At 42.9% G+C, this 25,427-nt stretch overlaps 1 long non-coding RNA gene across 2 annotated transcripts in view; it reads right to left on the reverse strand.

Moving 5' to 3' along the window:
* The window catches only part of LOC118937720, a 38,544-nt gene extending 21,261 nt beyond the window's left edge, over positions 1-17,283 (reverse strand). Inside the window, exons 1-5 of one of the 2 annotated variants that reach the window (XR_005035114.1) lie at positions 16,973-17,283; positions 16,723-16,816; positions 15,609-15,678; positions 6,962-7,084; positions 6,294-6,361 (exon numbers count right to left, since the gene is read on the reverse strand). This is a non-coding gene — a long non-coding RNA (uncharacterized LOC118937720). Of the gene's footprint in view, positions 1-6,293; positions 6,872-6,961; positions 7,085-15,608; positions 15,679-16,722; positions 16,817-16,972 lie in introns of both variants that reach the window. The other variant, XR_005035113.1, reaches the window with a different exon arrangement.
* Between the last annotated feature and the right edge of the window lie 8,144 nt (positions 17,284-25,427).

A 25,427-nucleotide genomic window follows, 5' to 3' on the forward strand; every position in this document is an offset into this window, starting at 1 on the left:
GCTTCTTTCAATGAGACCACTTATGGAAAGCTCTGCATCTGCCAAATAATGTAATGGAGAGACAAGCGAACTATCATGACGTTCCGTTTCCTAATGGTGAGCAATGGAGAGCAATCAAGCCACTGTGACACTGCCTGGATGAAAGATGGAAACTCTATGTGCTTTAAGATGGGGAAGTTGCTTCTTACTCGTGACATGTCCTTGCAGATGTATGTGTGTATGGATTGAGTTTCTAGGTCTGTGTGTGTGTTCGCATGCAACTGTGTGGCTCCACCACAGCCAATAGGGAGCTGCTGCTCAGGCAGAGGGTAGATGAGAGCGGGGGAGGGGCAGCGCACTTGCTGTTACCTCCCGGGGCCATTGGGGGGCAGTGCAGTGTGTAAGGTTTATTTTGCTGGCTGTGTATGTGTGTGTGTGTGTGCTGTTTGTCTGATGGTGGGAGGGAGGAATGTGGCGAGGCAGATTTACAACAGTCATCAGTACAACAGCTCAACCACTGATGAAGTGGGGGTTTCAAACACACACCCTTCATGTTTTTAATTCAACTAGGCAAGTCAGTTTTAAGAACAAATTCTTATTTACAATGACAGCCTATCCCAGCCAAACTCTAAAGACGCTTGGACAATTGTGTGCCGCCCTATGAGCCTCCCAATCACGGCCGGTTGTGATACAGCCTGGAATTGAACCAGGGTCTGTAGTGACACCTCAGGCACTAAAAACCAGGATTAACCACTGAATGGGACCCTAACCACCAGGGCTTGAGGCCCATCCTACTTACACTGTCAATATAAAAACAAACGAAGGGGTGAGCAAATCTACACTGAAAGTGTTCAATTTCCAATCCATAAACCCCTAACCCTGGTAACAAGCACTCTGAACCCCTAGAGGCAGTTTAACTGAGTTTTTTTTGGCCCAGTGCATGGGAGGGGGTAATCTATACTGAACAAAAATATAAACGCAACATGTAAAGTGTTGGTCCCATGTTTCATGAGCTGAAATAAAATATCCTAGAAATTGTCCATATGCACAAAAAGTTTATTTCTCTCAAATGTTGTGCATAAATTTGTTTACATCCCTGTTAGTGAATATTTATATTTTGCCAAGATAATCAGCATGATCATTACACAGGTACTCTTTGTGCTGGGGAAAATAAAAGGACACTCTAAAATGTGCAGTTTTGTCACACAATTACACAACGTCTCAAGTTTTGAGTGAGCATGCAATTGGCATGCTGACTGCAGGAATGTCTACCAGAGCTGTTGACAGAGAATTGAATGTTCATTTCTCTACCATAAGCCGCCTTCAATGTCATTTTAGAGAATTTGGCAGCCTGTCCGCCGACCTCACAACCGCAGACCATGTGTAGGATCTCCACATCTGGCTTTTCACCTGAGGAATTGTCTGAGACCAGCCACCCAGACAGCTGATGAAACTGAGGAGTATTTATGTCTGTAATAAAGCTCTTTTGTAGGGAAAAACTCAGATTCTGAAAATTCTGATTGGCTGGGCCTGGCTCCCAAGTGGGTGGGGCCCAGGCCCACCCATGGCTGTGCCCCTTCATTATTAAATTCAGACATTTTAATTCCAAACTACAACATTTTCAGACAAGATAGAACTGCCAAAGGGGGCAGTGTTGCAATCTACTGCAAAGATAGCCTGCAGAGTTCTGTCCTACTATCCAGGTCTGTGCCCAAACACTTTTAAAAATCCACCTCTCTAAAAACAAGTCTCTCACCGTTGCCGCCTGCTATAGACCACCCTCTGCCCCCAGCTGTGCTCTGGACACCATATGTGAACTGATTGCTATCTTCAGAGCTTGTGCTGCTAGGCGACCTAAACTGGAACATGCTTAACACCCCAGCCATCCTACAATCTAAACTTGATGCCCTCAACCTCACACAAATGATCAATGAACCTACCAGGTACCTCCCCAAAGCCTTAAACACGGGCACCCTCATAGATATCATCCTAACCAACTTGCCCTCTAAATACACCTCTGCTGTTTTCAACCAAGATCTCAGCGATCACTGCCTCATTGCCTGCATCCGTAATGGGTCAGCGGTCAAACGACCTCCACTCATCACAGTAAAACGCTCCCTGAAACACTTCAGCGAGCAGGCCTTTCTAATCGACCTGGCCGGGGTATCCTGGAAGGATATTGATCTCATCCCGTCAGTAGAGGATGCCTGGATATTTTTTTTAAATGCCTTCTTAACCATCTTAAATAAACATGCCCCATTCAAGAAATTTAGAACCAGGAATAGATATAGCCCTTGGTTCTCCCCAGACCTGACTGCCCTTAACCAACAAAAAAACATCCTATGGCGTTCTGCATTAGCATCGAACAGCCCCCGTGATATGCAGCTGTTCAGGGAAGCTAGAAACCATTATACACAGGCAGTTAGAAAAGCCAAGGCTAGCTTTTTCAAGCAGAAATTTGCTTCCTGCAACACTAACTCAAAAAAGTTCTGGGACACTGTAAAGTCCATGGAGAATAATAACCCCTCCTCCCAGCTGCCCACTGCACTGAAGATAGGAAACACTGTCACCACTGATAAATCCACCATAATTGAGAATTTCAATAAGCATTTTTCTACGGCTGGCCATGCTTTCCACCTGGCTACTCCTACCACGGTCAACAGCACTGCACCCCCCACAACAACTCGCCCAAGCCTTCCCCATTTCTCCTTCTCCCAAATCTGCTCAGCTGATGTTCTGAATGAGCTGCAAAATCTGGACCCCCTACAAATCAGCCGGGCTAGACAATCTGGACCCTTTCTTTCTAAAATTATCTGCCAAAATTGTTGCCACCCCTATTACTAGCCTGTTCAACCTCTCTTTCGTGTCGTCTGAGATTCCCAAAGATTGGAAAGCAGCTGCAGTCATCCCCCTCTTCAAAAGGGGGTGACACTCTTGACCCAAACTGCTACAGACCTATATCTATCCTAGAATGCCTTTCTAAGGTCTTCGAAAGCCAAGTCAACAAACAGATTATCGACCATTTCGAATCTCACCATACCTTCTCTGCTATGCAATCTGGTTTCAGAGCTGGTCATGGGTGCACCTCAGCCACGCTCAAGGTCCTAAATGATATCTTAACCGCCATCGATAAGAAACATTACTGTGCAGCCGTATTCATTGATCTGGCCAAGGCTTTCGACTCTGTCAATCACCACATCCTCATCGGCAGACTCGACAGCCTTGGTTTCTCAAATGATTGCCTCGCCTGGTTCACCAACTACTTCTCTGATAGAGTTCAGTGTGTCAAATCGGAGGGTCTGCTGTCCGGACCTCTGGCAGTCTCTATGGGGGTGCCACAGGGTTCAATTCTTGGACCGACTCTCTTCTCTGTATACATCAATGAGGTCGCTCTTGTTGCTGGTGAGTCTCTGATCCACCTCTACGCAGACGACACCATTCTGTATACTTCTGGCCCTTCTTTGGACACTGTGTTAACAACCCTCCAGGCAAGCTTCAATGCCATACAACTCTCCTTCCGTGGCCTCCAATTGCTCTTAAATACAAGTAAAACTAAATGCATGCTCTTCAACCGATCGCTACCTGCACCTACCCGCCTGTCCAACATCACTACTCTGGACGGCTCTGACTTACGGCTCTGAATACGTGGACAACTACAAATACTTAGGTGTCTGGTTAGACTGTAAACTTTCCTTCCAGACCCATATCAAACATCTCTAATCCAAAGTTAAATCTAGAATTGGCTTCCTATTTCGCAACAAAGCATCCTTCACTCATGCTGCCAAACATACCCTTGTAAAACTGACCATCCTACCAATCCTCGACTTTGGCGATGTCATTTACAAAATAGCCTCCAATACCCTACTCAACAAATTGGATGCAGTCTATCACAGTGCAATCCGTTTTGTCACCAAAGCCCCATATACTACCCACCATTGCGACCTGTACGCTCTCGTTGGCTGGCCCTCGCTTCATACTCGTCGCCAAACCCACTGGCTCCATGTCATCTACAAGACCCTGCTAGGTAAAGTCCCCCCTTATCTCAGCTCGCTGGTCACCATTGCATCCCCCACCTGTAGCACACGCTCCAGCAGGTATATCTCTCTAGTCACCCCCAAAACCAATTATTTCTTTGGCCGCCTCTCCTTCCAGTTCTCTGCTGCCAATGACTGGAATGAACTACAAAAATCTCTGAAACTGGAAACACTTATCTCCCTCACTAGCTTTAAGCACCAACTGTCAGAGCAGCTCACAGATTACTGCACCTGTACATAGCCCACCTATAATTTAGCCCAAACAACTACCTCTTTCCCTACTGTATTTAATTTATTTATTTATGTTGCTCCTTTGCACCCCCATTATTTTTATTTCTACTTTGCACATTCTCCCATTGCAAATCTACCATTCCAGTGTTTTACTTGCTATATTGTATCTACTTTGCCACGATGGCCTTTTTGCCTTTACCTCCCTTATCTCACCTCATTTGCTCACATCGTATATAGACTTGTTTATACTGTATTATTGACTGTATGTTTGTTTTACTCCATGTGTAACTCTGTGTCGTTGTATGTGTCGAACTGCTTTGCTTTATCTTGGCCAGGTCGCAATTGTAAATGAGAACTTGTTCTCAACTTGCCTACCTGGTTAAATAAAGGTGAAATAAATAAATAAAATTAGGGCCTAATTAATTTATTGAAATTGACTGATTTCCTTATGAACTGTAACTCAGTAATATCATTGAAATTGTTGCATTTTGCATTTATATTTGTGTTCAGTATATGTACCTCTCTTCCCCCTTACCTGTCCCCCTGTCTCCCCACCAGAAGCCCTTGACTGACATTGCATCCCAGAAAGCTGCACTACACAACATCTGCTCTGTGACAAATCTATTGCTGTGGCTCCCAGAGCACAGGACTGAAAATAGATGCTAGTCATGGGAGAATTAAACCTCAAACTTCTTAATTAATCTTGTGGTGAGAACAAATCTTGATACTTAAAGTTGATATTTTTTGTTTGTTTGTTCTTTATAGAAATTAACATCTGGGTTTGCGGTGAATGGGTGTTATATTACACGGCTTGCTTCGACTCAGAAAAAAAACGAAACTGCGGTTGAGGACGTATATATTAGCATGATTAATTAATAAGATAAGCTCATCGCTCAGGTGTAATTTGGAAGACACCGTGATACTGTGTTGCACTCAGTGTAATAATGCATCATGATAATTTGCGACCCCGGCATCACGGCGAGCGTCTGCTAGGATGTACCGTGATTTAGTGATGTGACATTACTCACAGCCAACGCTATGCCGTACATACTTTTCTGTCAGTCATATGGAGGGTTTTGAAAGGCATTCTCTGTCTCTCTCCCCTCCTTCCCTCTCACCCTCTCTCGCTCGCTTTCTTTACCTCTCTCTCACTCCCTCCCCATCTTTCATCTTTCTTATATCTGCATTGGAGCTGGACACGGTCGGGTTGAGGGGAACTGGGCCTCAATCCCACCGACCCACTCATTTGGCCGTAAAGAGCTGCTTAATATACAGTGCCTTCAGAAAGTATTCACACGCCTTGACTTTTTACACATTTTGGATAGATTAAATTGAGATTTGGTGTCACTGGCCTACACACAATACCACATAATGTAAAATTGGAATCATGTTTTAAGAACACAACACATGGATCATGTTATGCGTATGCTTGTCATCGGCAAGGACTAGGGAGTTTTTCAGGATAAAAATAAACAATAGAGTTATTCACAGAAAATCACCTTTCAGCAGGACAATAGCCTAAAACACAAGGCAAAATATACACTGGAACATCTTACCAAGACGGCATTGAATGTTCCTGAGTGGCCTAGTTACAGTTTTGACTTATATAGCTTTGAAAATCTATGGCAAGACTTGCAAATGGCTGTCTAGCATTGATCAACAACCAACTTGACAGTGTTTTAAGAATTTGTTTCAGAATAATGTGCAAATATTGTACAATTCAGGTGTGGAATGCTCATAGAGACTAACCTAGAAAGACTCACAGCTGTAATCACTGCCAAGGGTGCTTCTACAAAGTATTGACTCAGGGGTGTGAATACTTACGTAAAATAGATATTTCGATGTTTAATTTTCAATAAATTTGCAAAAATGTCTAAAAACATGTTTTTACTTCATCATTATGGGGTATTATGTGTAGTTGGGTGAGAAAGAAACACTTAATTTTATCCATTTTGAATTCAGGTTGTAACACAACAACATGTTGAATAAATCAAGGGTTATGAAGGCCCTACAGTATGGCCATGCACTAACACACACCTTTATTCCTACCTGTACAGTTGGGATGCATGGACCCACGTCCTCTTTCAACATCTCAATATCTTGTCAGTCTAGAAAAACTGAGAAATCTAAATCAAAAACACATCCTTTGTTTACTGGCTACAAACCCAACCCAATCTAACAACATTTATTTTGGCATCCCCCATTAGCTACGGCTAAAGCACCAGCTACACTTTCTGGGGATCCACACAAAACATTAAAACATGACATAGTACATAAGATGAGTAGACAAGAACATCACAGTTTAAACAAAGGGTCATATAATGTAGATTGGAGGTAATATAATATAGATTATGCATATCTGATACTGTCCACATGGACATAAAGGTTGTGAGATACCCTTTTTTAAGATAAGCTCTCTATTGCCTGTGGCTGTAAAAAAAACAAGGTATTCTCAGACCCTGGAGAGTAGAGAGGTTACATATGTGCTTTGATGACTGTAAACCTGTCACTGTGGAACTTCTCCACTTGTTTTAGGATGGAGACAGACCATGAGGGGATTATTGGGTGGTGGGGACAGTGGTGGCGTGGAGGTCTGCTGGGTGTTATAGGGTTGCCATGGAGCTTGGCTGTGTGGTAAAGTAGAAAGTTGTTCTTCAAATCTTAGGAATTAAGAGCCTTGCTCAAGGGCACAACAGCAGATGGCATCTAGTACCTACCTAGAATCACACTCAATTAGTTTCCCATCAGACTTGGGATTTAAACCAGCGACACTCTGGTCCGCTCGCTGTAATGTTCTAACACACAAATACGAGGGTGATGGATCACTGAGCTGCAGATCCCTGCGAAAGAGACGGAATATATGAGAGAGAGAGAGAGAGAGAGAGAGAGAGAGAGAGAGAGAGAGAGAGAGAGAGAGAGAGAGAGAGAGAGAGAGAGAGAGAGAGAGAGAGAGAGAGAGAGAGAGAGAGAGAGAGAGAGAGAGAGAGAGAGAGAGAGAGAGAGAGAGAGAGAGAGAGAGAGAGAGAGAGAGAGAGAGAGAAGAGAGAAGAAGAGAGAAGAAGAGAGAGAGAGATGGGCATTGTTAGTTTGTTAGTAAATGAGGTAGATAGAATGAGGGCAACCCTGTGGGATTTAAATATTGTCATGTTACTAGCTCATTAAGGGCCTTGCACTGACTGAGGAAAACATATTTAACGCAAACAATCCCTGGAAATGTCTAATTAGAAACCACATATTTTCCCAAGAAAGGTGTGTGTGTGGGGGGTGTGACTTCACCGACCTACTTGGGGTTCAAATTAGCCTGATCTAAACCAGAACTCACATGGATGCGACTACTGCCTTTGCCAACTGCAAAAAAACACCAGACGAGTGCACTGTAGCGACATTATTTCCAGAGGAAGATAACACACATGCTCCTTCAGCAACTCATTCTCTAGAGATAAAACAGACCTTGATGACTTAATTTAATGTTGCTCACTCAAACAGAAAGTATGAGTGATAGAAAATGCTGGTGCAGACAGCATGACGTACGTGCAGAGTGTACAAAACATTAGGAACATGTTCCAACTTACCGAGTTGCACCCCATTTGCCCTCAGAACAGTCTCAATTCGTCGGGGCATGGACTCTACAAGGTGTCGAAAGCGTTCCACCGGGATGCTGGCCCATGTTGACTCTAATGCTTCCACAGTTGTGTCAAGTTGGCTTGATGTCCTTTGGGTGGTGGACCATTCTTGACACTGTTGAGTGTGAAAAACCCAGCAACGTTGCAGTTCGTGACGCACTCAAACCAGTACAAAGAGCGTTTCTACATTGAGTGTACAAAACATTAACAACACCTTCCGGAATTTGATATATCAGAATAGCCTGAATTTGTCGGGGCATTGACCCTACAAGGTGTCGAAAGCGTTCCACAGGGATGCTGGCCCATTTTGACTCATGTTTCCCACAGCTGGTCACGTTGACTGGATGTCCTTTGGGTGGTGGACCATTCTTGATACACACAGGAAAACTGTTCAGGGCGAAAAACACAAACGGGTGCGCATGGCAGCAACTACAATAACCGTTTAAAGGCAATTCAATCTTTTGTCTTGCCCATTCAACCTTTGAATGGCACACATCCACAATCCATGTCTCAATTGTCTCAAGGCTTAAACATCCTTCTTTAACCTGTCTCCTCCCCTTCATCTACACTGATTGAAGTGGATTTAACATTCATTTAACATCAATAACGGATCCTAGCTTTCACCTGATCAGTCTGTCATGGAAAGGAGCAGGTGTTCCTAATGTTTTGTACACTCAGTGTACAGTATATACAGTAACAGTCAAAAGTTGGCACACACCTACTCATTCAAGGGTTTCTTTATTTTTACTATTTTCTACATTGAAGAATAATAGTAAAGACATCAAAACAATGAAATAACACACATGGAATCACGTAGTAACCAAAAAAGTGCTAAACACATCAAAATCTATTTCATATTTTAGATTCTTTGAAGTAGCAGCCACCCTTTGCCTTGATGACAGCTTTGTACACACTTGGCATTCTCTCAACCAGCTTCACCTGGAATGCTTTTCCAACAGTCTTGAAGGAGTTCCCACATATGCTGAGCACTTGTTAGCTGCTTTTCCTTTACTCTGTGGTCCAACTCATCCCAATTCATCTCATTTGGGTTGAAGTTGGGTGATTGTGGAGGCCAGGTCATCTGATGCAGCACACCATCACTCTCATGTAGCCCTTACACCGCCTGGAGGTTGGTTGGATCATTGTCCTGTCAAAAAACAAATGATAGTCCCACTAAGCACAAACCAGATGGGATGGCGCATCGCTGCAGAATGCTGTGGTAGCCATGCTGTTTAGGTGTGCCTTGAATTCCAAATAAATCACAGACAGTGTCACCAGCAAAGCACCCCCACAGCTCCTTCTCCATGCTTCACAGTGGGAACCACACATGCAGAGATCATCCGTTCTACTCTGCATCTCACATAGACACAGCGATTGGAACCAAAAAATCTCAAATTTGGACTAATTCGACCAAGGACAAATGTCCACCGGTCTAATGTCCATTGCTCATGTTTCTTAGCCCAAGCAAGTTTCTTCTTATTATTAGTGTCCTTTAGTAGTGGTTTCTTTGCAGCAATCGACCATGAAGGCCTAATTCACGCAGTCTCCTCTGAACAGTTCATGTTGAGATGTGTCTTTTACTTGAACTCTGTGAAGCATTTATTTGGGCTTCAATTTCTGAGGCTCGTAACTCTAATGAACTTATCCTCTGCAGCAGAGGTAACTCTGGTTTTCCTTTCCTGTGGCAGTCCTCATGAGAGCCATTTTCATCACAGCTCGATTGTTTTTGCGACTGCGCTTCAAAGTTCTCGAAATTTTCCGGATTGACTTAAAGTAATGGACTGTCATTTCTCTTTGTTTATTTGAGCTGTTCTTGCCATAATATGGACTTGATATTTTACCAAATAGGGCTGTCTTCTGTATACCACCCTACCTTGTCACACAACTGATTGGCTCTAACGTATTGAGAAGGAAAGAAATTCCACAAATGTACTTTTAACGAGGAACACCTATTAATTGAAATGCATTCCAGGTGACTACCTCATGAAGCTGGTTGAGATAATGCCAAGAGTGTGCACAGCTGTCATCAAGGCAAAGGGTAGCTACTTTGAAGAATCTCAAATCTTAAATCTATTTTTATTTGTTTAACACTTTTGGGTTACTACATGATTCCACATGTGTTATTTCACTGTTTTGATGTCTTCAGTAGTATTCTACAATGTAGAAAATAGTAAAAAATAAAGAAAAACCCTTGAATGAGTAGGTGTGTCCAAACTTTTGACTGGTACTGTGTGTGTGAATAAAGAAAGTCCTAATCTCTGCAATGTTACCCACCTTACCACCCTGCCAATTCAGCCAGCCAGCCTCTAGCGTAATAAGATCTCTGTGGGCCTAGTTGTAAAGACTTGTCATTTAACTTATAAAATGTATTACATTTTATTGTGGCATAAACACAACCAGGCTCGATGTTTTCATCTGATTGTCAAACAATCACTTCAAAGGGCTCCTTTACTAGGCTACCTGTGCACGTTCATACACTCGAAACATATTTCCAGCCTCCAAACAGTTGTGAATGGAAAGAGACATCCGTAATGGAAGTTGCCGATTGTCATTAGGCCAGAATGTATGTTTCCACTGCTGTCTGCGTGCGTCTCAGTGTTGGCCACTCATTCTGCCTTGGCAAAATGTCAGTGTTCTTGTTGAACCACATTGCATTTTGGAGCATAGACTATACCATTGTACCAGTCCATTCGCTCATTTTCCATGGCTCTGACATGCAGGATTGCTAGAAAGTGATGTAATAGCCTACAGTTTTCTTGATATTTAGTTAGATTTATTGTAATAGGCTCATCATTTACCTACCGGTATAGCGTACCCCAACTATTTATTTTGCAGAGACGCCGTACCGGACCGTACCACCTTACTTTCACCCCTGAGCTTACCTGAAAAACAATCAAGACTAAATATTTTATGTTTAGCTTACTTAAACAACTGTTAGTTATACCAGTTGTCAAAAAGTAAAGTCAGATTAGATGGCATCCTACATGACTGATATGTCATCCATATGACAGAGATGCGTTTTAAACTAGTCGTTGATGGATGGTTCAAGTAGAGGGTAACAAGGTTCAACTGCGGGTGAAATTCCAGGCCGGGGAGTCACATAGGGTGAGGTGTGAAGGGTGTAAGTATGAGAAAGAACACAGCTGGCATTGAGGCGGGCAGGCTGCTTGTCTGCCTGATGCTGCCCTCTCTCGTTCTTATGTACAGAGTTTCCTGGCCTTAAGAGGGCCTAGTATCCTATGCATGTCATTTGAGGACATGCAGGAGGTGCAGTCACCAGGAGGTATCAAACGACACCAGAGTGGCAAGTAATATACTCTGTCAAACACCAAGCTGTACCCTCATTGAGGTACATGGCAACCATATACATAAAATTACCACATAGATTTAGACTGCTGCTGGAACCATTACTGTAAAGAAGGAGCGATTTCACATTCCAAGAAACTCCAGTGATATATAACTCCAGTTATATAAAGGCCTTATACAGTAGGGGCTTTCCATTCCAATTACTAAGCATTTTCTGGTGAGACACCAAATTGGTAATGCATTTTTTTAATGTTATTTAACTAGGCAAGTCAGTTAAGAACTAATTCTTATTTACAATAACAGCCTACCCCGGCCAATTGTGCACCACCCTATGGGACTCCCAATCACAGCCAGATGTGATTCAGCCTGGATTCACCTCACCTGACACCTCTTGCACTGAGATGCAGTGCCTTGGACTGCTGCGCCACTCAGGAGCCCCTACTGCATACCTAGAGTCACTCGCACTCAGGAACTTGTGGTTACATCTGACACCCCTGACTCGGAGTCTAAAGTCATCTCATGATAGTAAAAACATATGGTGTGCAGAATACCAGAAATAATGGCCATTGTTCAATCTCATTCTAATCTGAACTGTTGAAGATGTACAGCGCTTCGAAAGCCATTCTAAAGCCAAGGTAAAAGTTCCAAGTGCAAATCTACTGTCTGTTCTCTTTGGTCTGGAGTCTATCAAGCTGTCATTGGAATGAATATATAATAATATGCATTATACTGTATATGCCTACACAGTGCATGTGTGCATACATTTTACATATTGGTGGCCCTGGGAATCAAACCCAAAACCGTGGCAGTGCAAGCGCCATGCTCTACCAACTGAGACATACAGGAATCATATACAGGAATTAATATCTGCCGTACAGGAATTCTCTCTTCCCCAGACAAGCAGCTCCCGCCTTCCTTTGGTTTCCTCTGCTGAACCCTGTGACCACGCGGCATGTACCTTTAGAGGTTCAATGAGGAGAATGACATACAAAGATATAAATGCATAGTTTGTAATGGTATTCCCCTCCTTTTGGCCCTCTGTTAAATTTGTATACTGTCATTAATATTAGCATATCAGGTTTTGCACATTTAGCAAAATACTGTAGAACAAAAACATATGGGAATAGGAATACACTCTTAGAAAAATAGGTGCTATCTAGAACCTTAAAGGGTTCTTTGGCTTTCCCCATAGGAGAACCCTTTGAAGAACCCTTTTTAGTTGTAAGCAGAATGGTTCTAATGGGAACTGAAAAGGGTTCTATCAGGAACCAAAAAGGGTTCTCCTTTGGGGACAGCTGAGGAACTATTTTGGAACCGTTTTTTTCTAAGAGTGTAGGAAGAAACTCAAGACAGTGTGTCAAATTGCAACAAATATCACTGAGCAATGATAGAAATCTATGCTTTGAACAGCGAGACCTGACATGAGAGACGGAGAGGACTATTCTCACTAAACAATGTCTAAATGTCAAATGCCACAAACTAGCATCTTGGTTAAACAAAATGTCAGGGGTGTCGTTACATTAGGGCAGTTTTGGCACTGTGCCGTATACCAAGGACCTGTAGGACTGGTTTCCCTTTCACAGTTCAACAATAGCTAACGAAGCTCTAGGGACTATGGATGGGTTGTAGATACATAGTTACTGATACACATACTATCTGGTGATCTACCAATCCAACTATTACGATAGATCATCTTAACAGTTCTGAAACAACATGACTCTGCTGTATTTGACAAATCTGAGATTTTGTTTGGAGAAAATTACTAGGTGTACTGTAGGTGTAGCAACAATATAGAATAGACTAGAGAATCCCCTCTGTGTGATATGGCAGTGGCAGTAGCAGCAGCAGTGGGGTGGCAGCGGCCACCATCTGCCATATCACTGCCACTCGGTTTGAGTTACAATTGAAAAAGTAATTAAACTTCAACAGTTTTACATTGCGGTTGATATTTCTTTTTTATTGAGGAGTAAAAAGGTTAGGATTCATCATTTGGTTAAGGGCCTGACGGTTCCTGATGGATTTAGAGGAGCTCCAGTCTAATTCTTCATTAAAGGTCGTTCTTCTTCTTCCCGCTTAGCTCTCGTGAAAGGATAGAAAAAAAGGAGGGATGAAAGGTAGAGCCGGCTGCTTTAATGGATCATAATTCAAGAGTCAGAATTAATGTGATGATTCATCGCCAAAATGAGCGGGTAAAGTGTGACTTCATGTAGCACAGCTCATAGACCCTGGTGCTGGGTTCAGTTCCCGGGACCACCCATACAAAACAAATGCATGGATGACTAAGTGGCTTTGGATAAAAGTGTCTACTAAATGGTGTGTAACTTTTATTTCACAGCCATTCAGATTGGGTTATTCCTGGACCAATCATCATGACTCAACGTTGTGTTGAGGAACTAGAAAGTCAAATACCTCAACGAGTCCTCACCTAATCGATATCTAATATTGACAGTCCTATTGGTGTATTCTCAGCACTACCAGCTAGATACAATCATTAGTTTATACAGTAGTCGAGCATTGACTATCATGACTAAAAGGATATAATGTGATTATGTGGGATATGCAAAAAAACACATTTCCATATCACAACACACTTGTACAGGTTACCCACTTGTATATGTGTGAAATAAGACAAATATAAGCAGCCCATATTTGACCTTTGATATAACACCTACAGTAAAAGCTATCAATCAGTAAATGCACCACTACCCGATATGGTCAAACACAGCAACTTCTTCACCTGTTAAATTGCCTCTATGAAGAGTAACAAACATGAAACGAATTGGCCAACGGTACTTCACCTGACAAACAAGGTGGGTGGGTGGTAGCCTAATTAATAGAAGTTATGACATTGACAATGTCAGCAATCACACCTCCACTCTTCCATCCGCTGTTAGAACAACAACTTGTTTCAGCAGCCGCTATCTATCGCATCGCACACTGCAGCCAATTAGACCACGTTTTGGCCTCATCCACTCGCCCTGTAATGGCCGCCCACTCCAGATAGATAGTTAATATGAAAGGATTTACAGTGCGGTCCCTGACCGTCTCCTTAATGCTCCTATAAACTGTGAGCGTGTCTCTGCCCCACGGTGTTGGCATAACTTTGGACATGAGGAGGATAAAAGAAAGAGGAGAGTGCCTGCCTTTTGATGGATGATCCCTGTAAAACAGCTGAGGACCTCCCGTCAGACGACTTAATAACATCCACACATTCCCCCCATTACTATTCCTCTCCTGGCGCTGCCGGTGCCGTGCGGCAGACAGTTCTGCCTGTCGATTAATGTAAAGGAGACGGTGTGGCGTACGCACGCCCTCTCGGGATGAATTAGGACCACCGGGAGGGCCGGCCGGCGTTGAAAAAACAGTGATGGGGAAACCCTGTGCCAACACACATCTACTGAAGGGTAGGGTTGTGCTATCTTCCACTTTCCATTGATTAACCTCCTCTCAGACAAATGGTGGTCTTCCAAATTGTGCATGGCTTCCATCTTTAGGAGCCTCTGAGGTCCTCTTCTACTATGTAGACCACAAATCAACTAATCATCAAGACCATTAACCTGGGCTGGGACTAACTAAAGCCTGTACACAGCGGCCCTCCAAGACCAGAACTGAAAAACACTGATTTAGACCAAGGAAGAGAGGTTGAAGTCTATGACAATCCCTATAACTTTTTGCTACAATATTAGTTTATAACAGCATGTCAAAACCTATAGGTAGACGGTGACAATTCCATGACACCACCAATATGATAGGTAGACCTACCCCACTGCCTACAGTGTAGAACTATCATTCTGTACAGTACGGTCCACCCCCAGAGCTGATTAGTGCGGATCCCTCTGCATCATATCCCCTGACTGACTGTCTTATAATTGGTGTGGTACAGTGACCAATCCACCATCCAACCGATCCATGCTATAGTGATGAAGACTTCTGCCGTCCCAGTGGACCATAGCTACACCGGCTCCTGAATTGCTCTCAAGTGAACTGATTGATGATCAATTACCCAATTACACGGAGTCTGGCACGTGCTGTGTTCAAATCCCCATGTGTGCCATGTGCCTTTACCAAGGTAAATTGAGATCGAACAACTAAATGAGAACTACTCCTGTGTGACTTCTTAGGTCCCTATTTTTTATTTGAAGAGTAAACAAGGTTAAAATGTACAGTGATACAGTACATCTGCTGTGTGGGTCCTACAGGGCCTGCTGTACCGCCGAGAGCTTCCTCAACACTAAAAGGGCTGGGAATAGATCATGCTAATACTGTTGCACTGGTGGGCCGAAAGTGCTGCAAATAAAATATACCCGTGTTATTCACTGGTCCAGAAGGGTTGCTGTATGTGTCAGCTTTTGTCCCTGTCATTAACACACCTGATTTAACCAATCATCAAGAGATGATGACAAAGAGTGAAGAAAACTCATTGTTTTTAACTCACCCAATATCTTGCTGATATGAATTCATGACCTGCATCCACGTCCAGTTTAATTTCATTGTACACCTGCAAACTAAGACACATGAAAGATCTCAAATTACTAACACTAACATCTACAGCTATGGTAAATAAAGACTTGAGGGAGAGAGGGTCAGTTTTGTTACAGTAACCCTTTAATTGAAAGCTGTAATGGGGATCAGATCTGTCTTTTTTTCCCAATCCAGCGGTTTTGAGCTGTGTTATTGGCGTCACGCCAGAGAGGCTTCGACAAGGCTGTTCAGCAAACTCATTTTGTAGGCTACGTGTTTAGTGCGATCATCAGTCACTAGCAGGTTTGGGAGCCACCCCCACCAGGCAGCGCCTGCCTAGTGTTGCCTTCTCTCTTCCATCCCTCTCTCTCCCATCACACTCTGTGTGAACCCAGCATCAGGCTCACACTCACTCCATCACTGTTCCGCCATGACAGTGGGGCCCCACTGCCCTACCATTGTGGTGGAAAGCGGTGGAAAGATCATATTGCAAAGTTATTCTCATTCCCTGGTCAAAAATAGCTTGAGATGTCATTTCTTTAATATGGCATACATTTCTTATTTGTTTTAAAAGTAGGCTTATAGTCACATAAGTTACAGATAGAAATTCACATATAGTTCTAGGTCTATTTCATATATTGACTACTGAATTTCATGGAAAGAGAAAATATTCACAATCATTGGATAATGTACCCTTCAATAGACCTAGCCTATAAGAAGAACCATATGTGGGCTTAATTAGGCCACAACTATTACTAGGACAGTTTGCCTGTTGACACGGTCCATGTTGCCTACACAAAATGTCTTCTCTAAAACAAAACACATATATGCCTACTTCTCAAGTCTTGTCAAATATTATTTATTGACAAGCTTAAATTGTTTTTAAGCTGTTCACCTCAGTCGAAATGTTTGAAAATCGACAGTAGCTTGCGGTTAGACAGGTAGATTTGAGGTAAGTAGCCTATGTATAAATCATGGAGTTGGGTTACCCCTTATGTGAATACATTTATAGGCCTATTTTTTGTTAACATTTACAAAACGCATGCCCAATTGTAGTTCATATATTTTACTTGTACCTCTATATTTACCTAAAGATACGCTTTGGCGCCTTCTGGTCGTCTCCAAACTCGAGCGCATGAACGTGATGCAAATCACGGGCAGCTGACTGGGCTGTAGACATTTCTGGATCAAAACGCAAATGTTTATCGTTAGGTGAGAAGGAAAAAATGCTGCATGTCATGCCTATGCAACTTTGTTTAAAATTTCCATAATACACCAACAAGGGATTTTTTTTCAAACAGAGTTGGTGAATGTGTAGCACTACAGAACTAAACCTACTTTACATGTTGGTCCAGTCACGCCAGCTGCCTGTGCTTTGCCCGGAAGTAATGATGCCCATGCGCGCGAGTTTGGAGACGACAAACAGCGGCAAAAACTTCAGGTATGGACGGTGGTAAAACTAAAAGTATTTTTATTTAAACAACATTTTGGCATACATTTTGTAAATGTTAACAAATATGCTATTAGGCTTACACATTTCTGAACATAACATTAAGTCTTACATTGCCTCATAATGGTATTATTAGCATTGTTAACTACTGACAAAAAAATAATAGCAAAACATGCAACAAATTCAAGGATTTTACTGAGTTACAGTTCATATAAGTCATTAAGTCAATTGAAATGAATTCATTAGGCACTAATGCATGGATTTCACATGACTCGGGAGTTTTCCCCCTTGAAGGGGCTCTATTAAAGACAGAAATACTCCTCGATTGAATCATCTTTCCGGGTGGCTGGTCTCAGACGATCCTGGGCTGGCGTGGTTACACATGGTCTGCGGTTGTGAGGCCAGTTGGATATACTGCCAAATTCTTTAAAACTACGTTGGAGGTGGCTTATGGTAGAGAAATTAGCATGACATTTTCTGGAAAGAGCTTTGGTGGACATTCCTGCAGTCAGCATGTCAAGTGCACGCTCCCTCAAAACTTGAGACATCTGTGGTATTGAGTTGTGTGACAAAACTGCACATTTTAGAGTTGCCTTTTATTGTCCCCAGCACAAGGTGCACCTGTGTAATGGTCATGCTGTTTAATTAGCTTCTTAATATGCCACACCTGTTAGGAGGATGGATTATCCTGGCAAAGGAGAAATGCTCACTAACAGGGATGTAAACAAATTTGTGCACAAAATTTGAGAGAAATAACCTTTTTGTGCATATGGTAAGTTTCTGGGATCTTTTATTTCAGCTCATGAAACATGAGACCAAAACTTTACATGTTGCGTTTATATTTTTGTTCAGTATAGCTAGCATGAATCTACAAACATTTGTGGTCTTTCTGGTTTATTTGTGGTTGATTATTTAGCATCATTAATCGGATATTGTCTGCCTAACAGTACGGCACCTTTCATTATTTATAATTGTTTTAATAATTGAAGATTGGATGCTAGGAACAGGAGGTTGTCCTGGTCAGTTCCCATGGTCAGGAAAATACTATGGTGATCATGAACATGGATGGCTAGGGTGACCTACAACTAGGCCTACAGGTGAACTAGAACTACAACTGGGTGGACTACAACTAGGCCTACCGGTGAACTACAACTGGGTGGACTACAACTAGCCAGCCCTACAGGTGAACTAGAACTAGGCCTACAGGTGAACTAGAACTACAACTTGGTGGACTACAACTACAACTGTAAAATACTGTATAGAAATCATAAACATGAATGGCTAGGGTGACCTACAACTACTGTTGCAACACCAGGCTTAAAAAACAATCATATTGTAATCACATTAGCCTGTCTGTGCTAGATCAAGAGCATGCATGGCCTGAGGTTAAGACAACGCTTAGGCTAATGACCAGGAGCTGAGGGAAACCTGTTGACATCTGAACCTTTCACCCAGGCACCTAAACCAAAACCACACACACACACACACACACACACTCTCTGTGCAGTGCACTCTGTGCTTGGTGTCTGAGAAGCCCATTGACACCGTGCGCCATGACATGTTGGACACAATGACAGAGACACCTTACGAGCCTCCCTCAGGCTCAGTGTATGCTCTCTACCACTCTGCCTGGACTGGCTTAAGTGCTTGCCCTTGCAATGTTCATTTCACATGCACAAATTGCAAATTAGACTTGAGGTCAAACAGCTTTTTAACCTTCCCACAAAAAGTAACAAAGTTAATGTCTTAGATTGGTTTCATAGGCTACCTATTGTGACTTTTTATTGCTATCTTTGTGGTTTTACGCTGCAACATCTACAAGTAGCTTTTTAAAAAACTGTCAGAATTCTTTAACAGACAGTAGCATAGGGGTTTTTACGACACACACCACTGAGTCACAGATCCATTTTAAGCATGACGTGACTGTGGGTTCCCAATTGACCTTTCTTCATCTCCTCTCTAACACCTAGACCCTGCATTGATGCCCTCTTGGGAGCTAACGCCAACCAGCAGCCATTTTGTTTCTCCCTGCGGGACATTGGCCCAGGGATCACACCACTGCTGTGGCAGACACTGTCTGGGGCCAACCGTCAAGCATCTGACACTCAGCGCAGGAGATAAAGTAACGAGGGATGTGATGTTGATTTGACACCCGGTGACGGACAGAAGGGAGCGAGAAAAATCAGGTGCTGTTTATTTTTCTTTCTTTTTTCCTGTCAGGCAGACAGACCAACCGGAGCCTCCTCTTCTCATTCCCTTCAGGGCACAGGGCGTGGCAGACAAGGCGTTTCTTCATCGTAAACATTCGCACGTGGACTTGTTTCTCAGTAGCAGGTTAGCGAACTAATGTCCTTTTTGCCGCTTGAGGCGACGCTGTGTAAATTAGTCTTCACTCAACTCAACACTCTTGGCTGCTGTGTCTATGTGTCTGCGGATGACAAGCAGAGACCGACAGTAGCGATGCTGGTGCAATAGAAACTGAGAGAAAGGGTGACTATGGTGTAATTGCATCACCATGTAGTCACTGCAGATGTAGAGTTCATGCTGTGCTCCCTTTTGTGGCAGATAGAACAACCGATACTCATTTGTATGTCACTCAACCGATGTTTGTTTTTTGGAAATGGCAGCAACCAAAGAATTTCTGTTTTGTGTGGTGTGTGTCACATGTAAAACTTTCTGAGTTTGTAGTGGTTGACTATAACTGCAGTAATACCTGTGGTGCTTATTTATAGGTTAGGCCCATTTGGGTGGCAACAACATGCCTAATCAGTATCCTTGTCTCACATAGGAACCTGTGTGAACCTTAAACAGTTGTGGTAAATACTGTCTAACTACCGTATTGTCAATCGGTAGCTGATCAGTGAGGAGTAATAGCTTTGCTCTTGATAACGTAAGCTTTACAGAGGGATAAGCTTTCTCCACCATATCTGTTGTGTCAACAATGCAGCACGCAGATAAAGAGGTGGGTTTAATACAATGTAAACTGACCTATCTGACCGCAGACGCCATATTCCAGTACAGATTACCGCTTAATGATGGTTTGCGTTGTTTAGCTGATGCAGTAGTAGACTGATGTGCTCTGAATGGGAAGATGTATTTGGTATGACAGTGCAGCGGTTGGACCAATTGATTATTGTAATGAGGTTGAGATTGAGGGCATTTTAAATTCAGCATATTCAGCCTTGACATGATTGGTAGTTAGTTGGTCATTCCACACTACCCACAATGTCTTGAGCACTTTTGTGCCATCTCCACTGTACCCTAGTTGACCCAGATTCCACTGACCCATATTCCCTACCTGACCAATCTGCTCAGTCAGAGCTGTGCCCTCACATGCACTATTCCACCTCAGCCATTTCAGAGGAATCATTTGGTTTCACAACCTCCACCTCTCTTGGCTGCTTGCCCTGTTTTTTTTATCGGCGAAGGCCTCGTTTTCAGGTTGGAGCTGAGAGGGTTTGAAAGGCTGCAGTTAGTGCCCAGTGATAACGTTATGGTCTCCATGGCAACGGGCCATGACGGCATTGGGTGGCCTCGGTGAGAGGTTGAGGGTCTAGGGAGAGGGGGGAGGTTCTGTAACAAGGTATGAGCAATAGCCTTTTGGCTCTCGCATGGGCTTTTGCCGAGTGCCCGGCTTTGTATCTACGACACAGAGGCCTTGGGCCTTGTCAGGATCCGAAAAGTCTTGATGAGGGGCAGTAAAATAGAGTTAGGGAGAGAGGGGGCACTAACTGATATGGCCCAGATATCATATCTGCGTTACGAGGGGGCAGAAGAGGCCTGAGGGAGATAAAAAGCTGCCTAAACTGCTTGTGTCTCCAAAACAGCCTGATAAGAAAGGAGTGGCATATCCCCACCAAGCCATAAACACTCACACACTGATACAGACCCTGAAAGAGGCCTTTTATGTCTTTCTCTGTGTGTGGGACAACTACAAGACCATCTGCAACAGAATCAAAGCGACATTGTTTAAATCGGAGTGAAAAGCAGTGCCACTTTGAAAACTGAAAAATGTTAAAATTAATTCAAAAGTGAAAATTAACCAATTATGTAGGCTAATAATTAAGTAATCAACATTCCGTAATTATATTAGCAATTAAGGATTTTTCATTTGATGGTATCCTTCTGCGGATCATTCGTTTTAGTATTGGAGAGTTTTTTTTTTTGTGACAAGTTTTCTAAGGTAGAGTAGTAGATAGAAGTCAGCAGCCAGGGCTGTGATCTCACTGACCCATTGTTTTCTATTAGACTCCAGTTCCTCTCTGCTTCCCTCTGTGCTGGATGAGCCAGATTTAGATCACAGCATCTTGGAGTGTCATGTTGTAGCCACTAGGGGGCGAGCTTCACTGTCTGTGACCTGGGTCCTGTCTGTGAGCCGACTAATGGGAGGGTAACGGGCTTGAGAGAGGCAGAGGGCTGGAGAGATTTAAAAGGAACGTAGCCTAGCAGTAATACAGCTAACCACCACTGGGACCGTTGTGTCACTACTAGACAATAAACATCCTGACACTTTACACAGGATGGGTTTGTTATTTGACAACGATAATTATAAAATCTGTTTTGGCCTTTTCACACTGATGTTGAGGCCTCATAAAGAGAAACAATGAACTGTCTTACAATATTTTGACAACTCTCTTTTTTACACCTAACATTGTACAATCAAAAAATACATCTTTGCAGGGGTGTGGGATGGGGGTATAGGTATTTCTTGTGACTGATCCTTGCTGTGTGTGTGTGTGTGTGTGTGTGTGTGTGTGTGTGTGTGTGTGTACTTTATACATATTTCTCCCGGTCCATGTATCTGTCAAGCACAGGAGGCTAGTGAGGTGAGAACGGCTGATAATAATGGATGGAGCAAATGGAATGGCATCGAACACCTCAACTATATGTTTGATGTATTTGTTACCATTTCACTCATTCCTCTCCAGTTATTACCACGAGCCTGTCCTCCTCAATTAAGGTGCCACCAACCTCCTGTGCTGTCTAGTGCATATTTGTTTCACACAGTAATCCGTTCTACCACTAAAAATAATATTGATTTGTTTTACAGTCTATTCAGCACATCCGGTAACCAATTTGGTTAGAACAGCGTCGTTTGGTATGATCTTACTGTCTAGTCTGTGGACTATTACCATAGGACAGTGGTTCCCAAACTTTTTATAGTCCCGTACCCCTTCAAACATTCAACCTCCACCTGCGTACCCCCTCTAGCACCAGGATCAGCGCACTCTCAAATGTTGTTTTTTGCCATCATTGTAAGCCTGCCACACACACTATACGATACATTTATTAAACATAAGAATGAGTGTGAGTTTTTGTCACAATCCGGCTCGTGGGAAGTGACAAAAATCTCTTATACGTCCAGGGCACAAATAATCATAATCAATCATTTAGCATATAACATTTTGCATATAAAATATCTTAAATATAAAACTTTATTTGTTCATTGAAAATTGTGAATAACTCACCACAGGTTAATGAGAAGGATGTGCTTGAAAGGATACACATAACTCTGCAGTGTTGGGTTGTATTGGAGAGAGTCTCAGTCATTTTCCACTCACAGTCTGTGCCTGTATTACATTTTCATGAGTGAGGGCTGAGAATCCACTCTCACATAGGTACGTGGTTGCAAAGGGCATCAGTGTCTTAACAGTGTGATTTGCCAAGCCAGGATACTCTGAGCGCAGCCCAATCCAGAAATCTGACAGAGGGTTCTGATGAAATTATTTTTTCACAGAACCGCTTGTTGCAATTTTGATGAGGCTCTCTTGTTCAGATATCGGTAAGTGGACTGGAGGCAGGGCATGAAAGAGATAACGAATCCAGTTTTTGTCATCTGTTTCGGGAAAGTACCTGCGTAATTGCGCACCCAACTCACTCATATAGCGAAGCACCTCACATTTGATATTGTCCGTAAGCTTGAGATCATTTGCACACAAAAAAATCATACAATGATGGAAAGACCTGTGTGTTGTCCTTGTTAATGCAGACAGAGAAGAGCTCCAACTTCTTAAGCCTCAATTTTGTCCCGCACATTGAATATAGTTGCGGAGAGTCCCTGTAATCCTAGATTCAGATCATTCAGGCGAGAAAAAACATCACCCAGATAGGCCAGTCATGTGAGAAACTCGTCATCATTCAAGCGGTCAGACAAGTAAAAATTATGGTCAGTAAAGAACTTTAAGCCCGTCTCTCAATTAAAGAAAACATGTAAATACTTTGCCCCTTGATAACCAGCGCACTTCTGTATGTTGTAAAAGTGTAACATGATCGCTGCCCATACCATTGTATAGTGTAGAAAATACACGAGAGTTCAAGCGCTTTGCTTTAACAAAGTTAACCATTTTCACTGTAGTGTCCAAAACGTCTTTCAAGCTGTCAGGCATTCCTTTGGCAGCAGGAGCCTCTCGGTGGATGCTGCAGTGTACCCAAGTGGCTTCAGGAGCAACTGCTTGCATGCGTGTTACCACGCCACAATGTCTCCCTGTCATGGCTTTTGCGCCATCAGTACAGATACCAACACATCTTGACCACCAAAGTCCATTTGATGTCGCAAAGCTGTCCAGTAAAAATATCCTTTCCTGTTGTCTTGGTTTACAGAAGAGGATGTCTTCCTTAATTGACCCCCCATAAACATAACGGACATATACCAGGAGCTGTGCCAGGCCCGCCACGTCTGTTGACTCATTCAGCTGTAACGCATAGAATTCACTGACTTTTATGGAAAACAGTAATTGTTTCAAAACATCTCCTGTCATGTCACTGATGCGTCGTGAAACAGTGTTGTTTTAAGAAGGCATTATCTGTGTCGTTTTTTTGGCCTTTTCCCCCAGCATTGTCCCAGCCATATCCACGGCAGCAGGAAGAATTAAGTCCTCCACAGTAGTATGGGGCTTGCCTGTCCTAGCCACTCGGTAGCTCACCATATAAGACTCTTCTAGCCCCTTCTAATTAATAGTATATGTTGCTTTTATGCATGTCTTACTACTCGAAAGTCATCTTAATTCTCACTCAAAAAACTCCTGTGGCTTATTTTGCAAATTGGCATGTTTTGTTTCTAAAGGTCTGCGCAAGAGTGACGGTTTCATCAAGTTGTGAGATGGTGCTTTTGCACATACTGTGGCTGAGGAAAGGCACTACTCCCAATATAAGTGAACCCCAAATCAATCTAGTTCATGATATTTTTCGATGGTCTAACGTCCCTGTCTGTTGTTTGGTGCTTTCCCGGGTAGGGGGCAGTAGCTCTTTGACTGAATCAGATTCACAACTGTCAGTGTCCATGCTAGCTGGGCGAATAACAAATGTAGATTTACTGATGCTAGCATGCTAGGATGTGCTCACGGAAGCAGAACAACTCGTTTTGTCCACAGGTGCAGGTGTAGTACTGCTGGTAGTAGCAGTACCACCAGTAGAGCTGGTATGTGTCTCTATGGATGCGGTCCTTACTTTCTTAAACAATTTATACATTTTTGAGAACTGAATGAGCAGCAGTTACGTTTGGCTACATATGGACCGTGGAATTTGCGGGAGAGAGTAACGGTTAATGTGATTGGGTGTTAATTATTTGACTAGGCTACCTGTATTTGACCTTTTGTTGTTATTTCGCTGAACGCTAGATGGTTGAATTTTATGGTGGAAAATATAAATGGACTGTTAGAAAATGTAAATAATAATAATAATAATTATTATTTTTAAATGTGAATCACATTTTTATTTGGCGTACCCCCGTCGGCATTGTGCGTACCCTTGTTTGGGAATACCTGCCATAACAGATCCAAATGCATGGTAATAGGAGTTTGGGGTCTGGAGGGAAATGGAAGAAAAATCACATTTTTAAGAGCCCAGTCTCTGACACTCTTGCTCTCATTAGAATTCCCCCCTCATATCCTTTCTTCCATTCTCTTTATTTTTACCCTGCAATCTTAAAAGAAAATTAAGACTTAAGTGGTTGCCTGTCAATTAGCGTCCCTCTGTGCGACAGAGCGGTGAGAATTCGATTGCAAGAAGACGAGAGCCATTACAGTGCTGCTCTCTTCTCCCTCGCTCTGTCTTTTTCCCTCTCTTTCTCCGTCTTTCTTCCTGTCCTTCTCTCGCCCATGCTCACTCCCCTGTCTACTCTTCTGTCTGCTCTCTATTTCTCACTGCCCTACAATCACTATCTCGCATCCCCCAACTCCTCTTCTTCTGACTCCATATTCTCTTGCTCACCTCCCTCTCCTCAATCTGCCTGCTCTCTCTCCTCCTCTCTCTCTCTCCCTGCTGTCGCTACCTGCCAGAACTGTCCCATGGTAGATAAGCAGTAGTGCACAAAGCCCAGACTCCCTGCAGCAGTAGGGGAGATTG

The sequence above is a fragment of the Oncorhynchus mykiss genome, chromosome 12 (genome assembly GCF_013265735.2).
Source record: "Oncorhynchus mykiss isolate Arlee chromosome 12, USDA_OmykA_1.1, whole genome shotgun sequence".
In the NCBI taxonomy this organism is placed as follows: domain Eukaryota; kingdom Metazoa; phylum Chordata; class Actinopteri; order Salmoniformes; family Salmonidae; genus Oncorhynchus; species Oncorhynchus mykiss.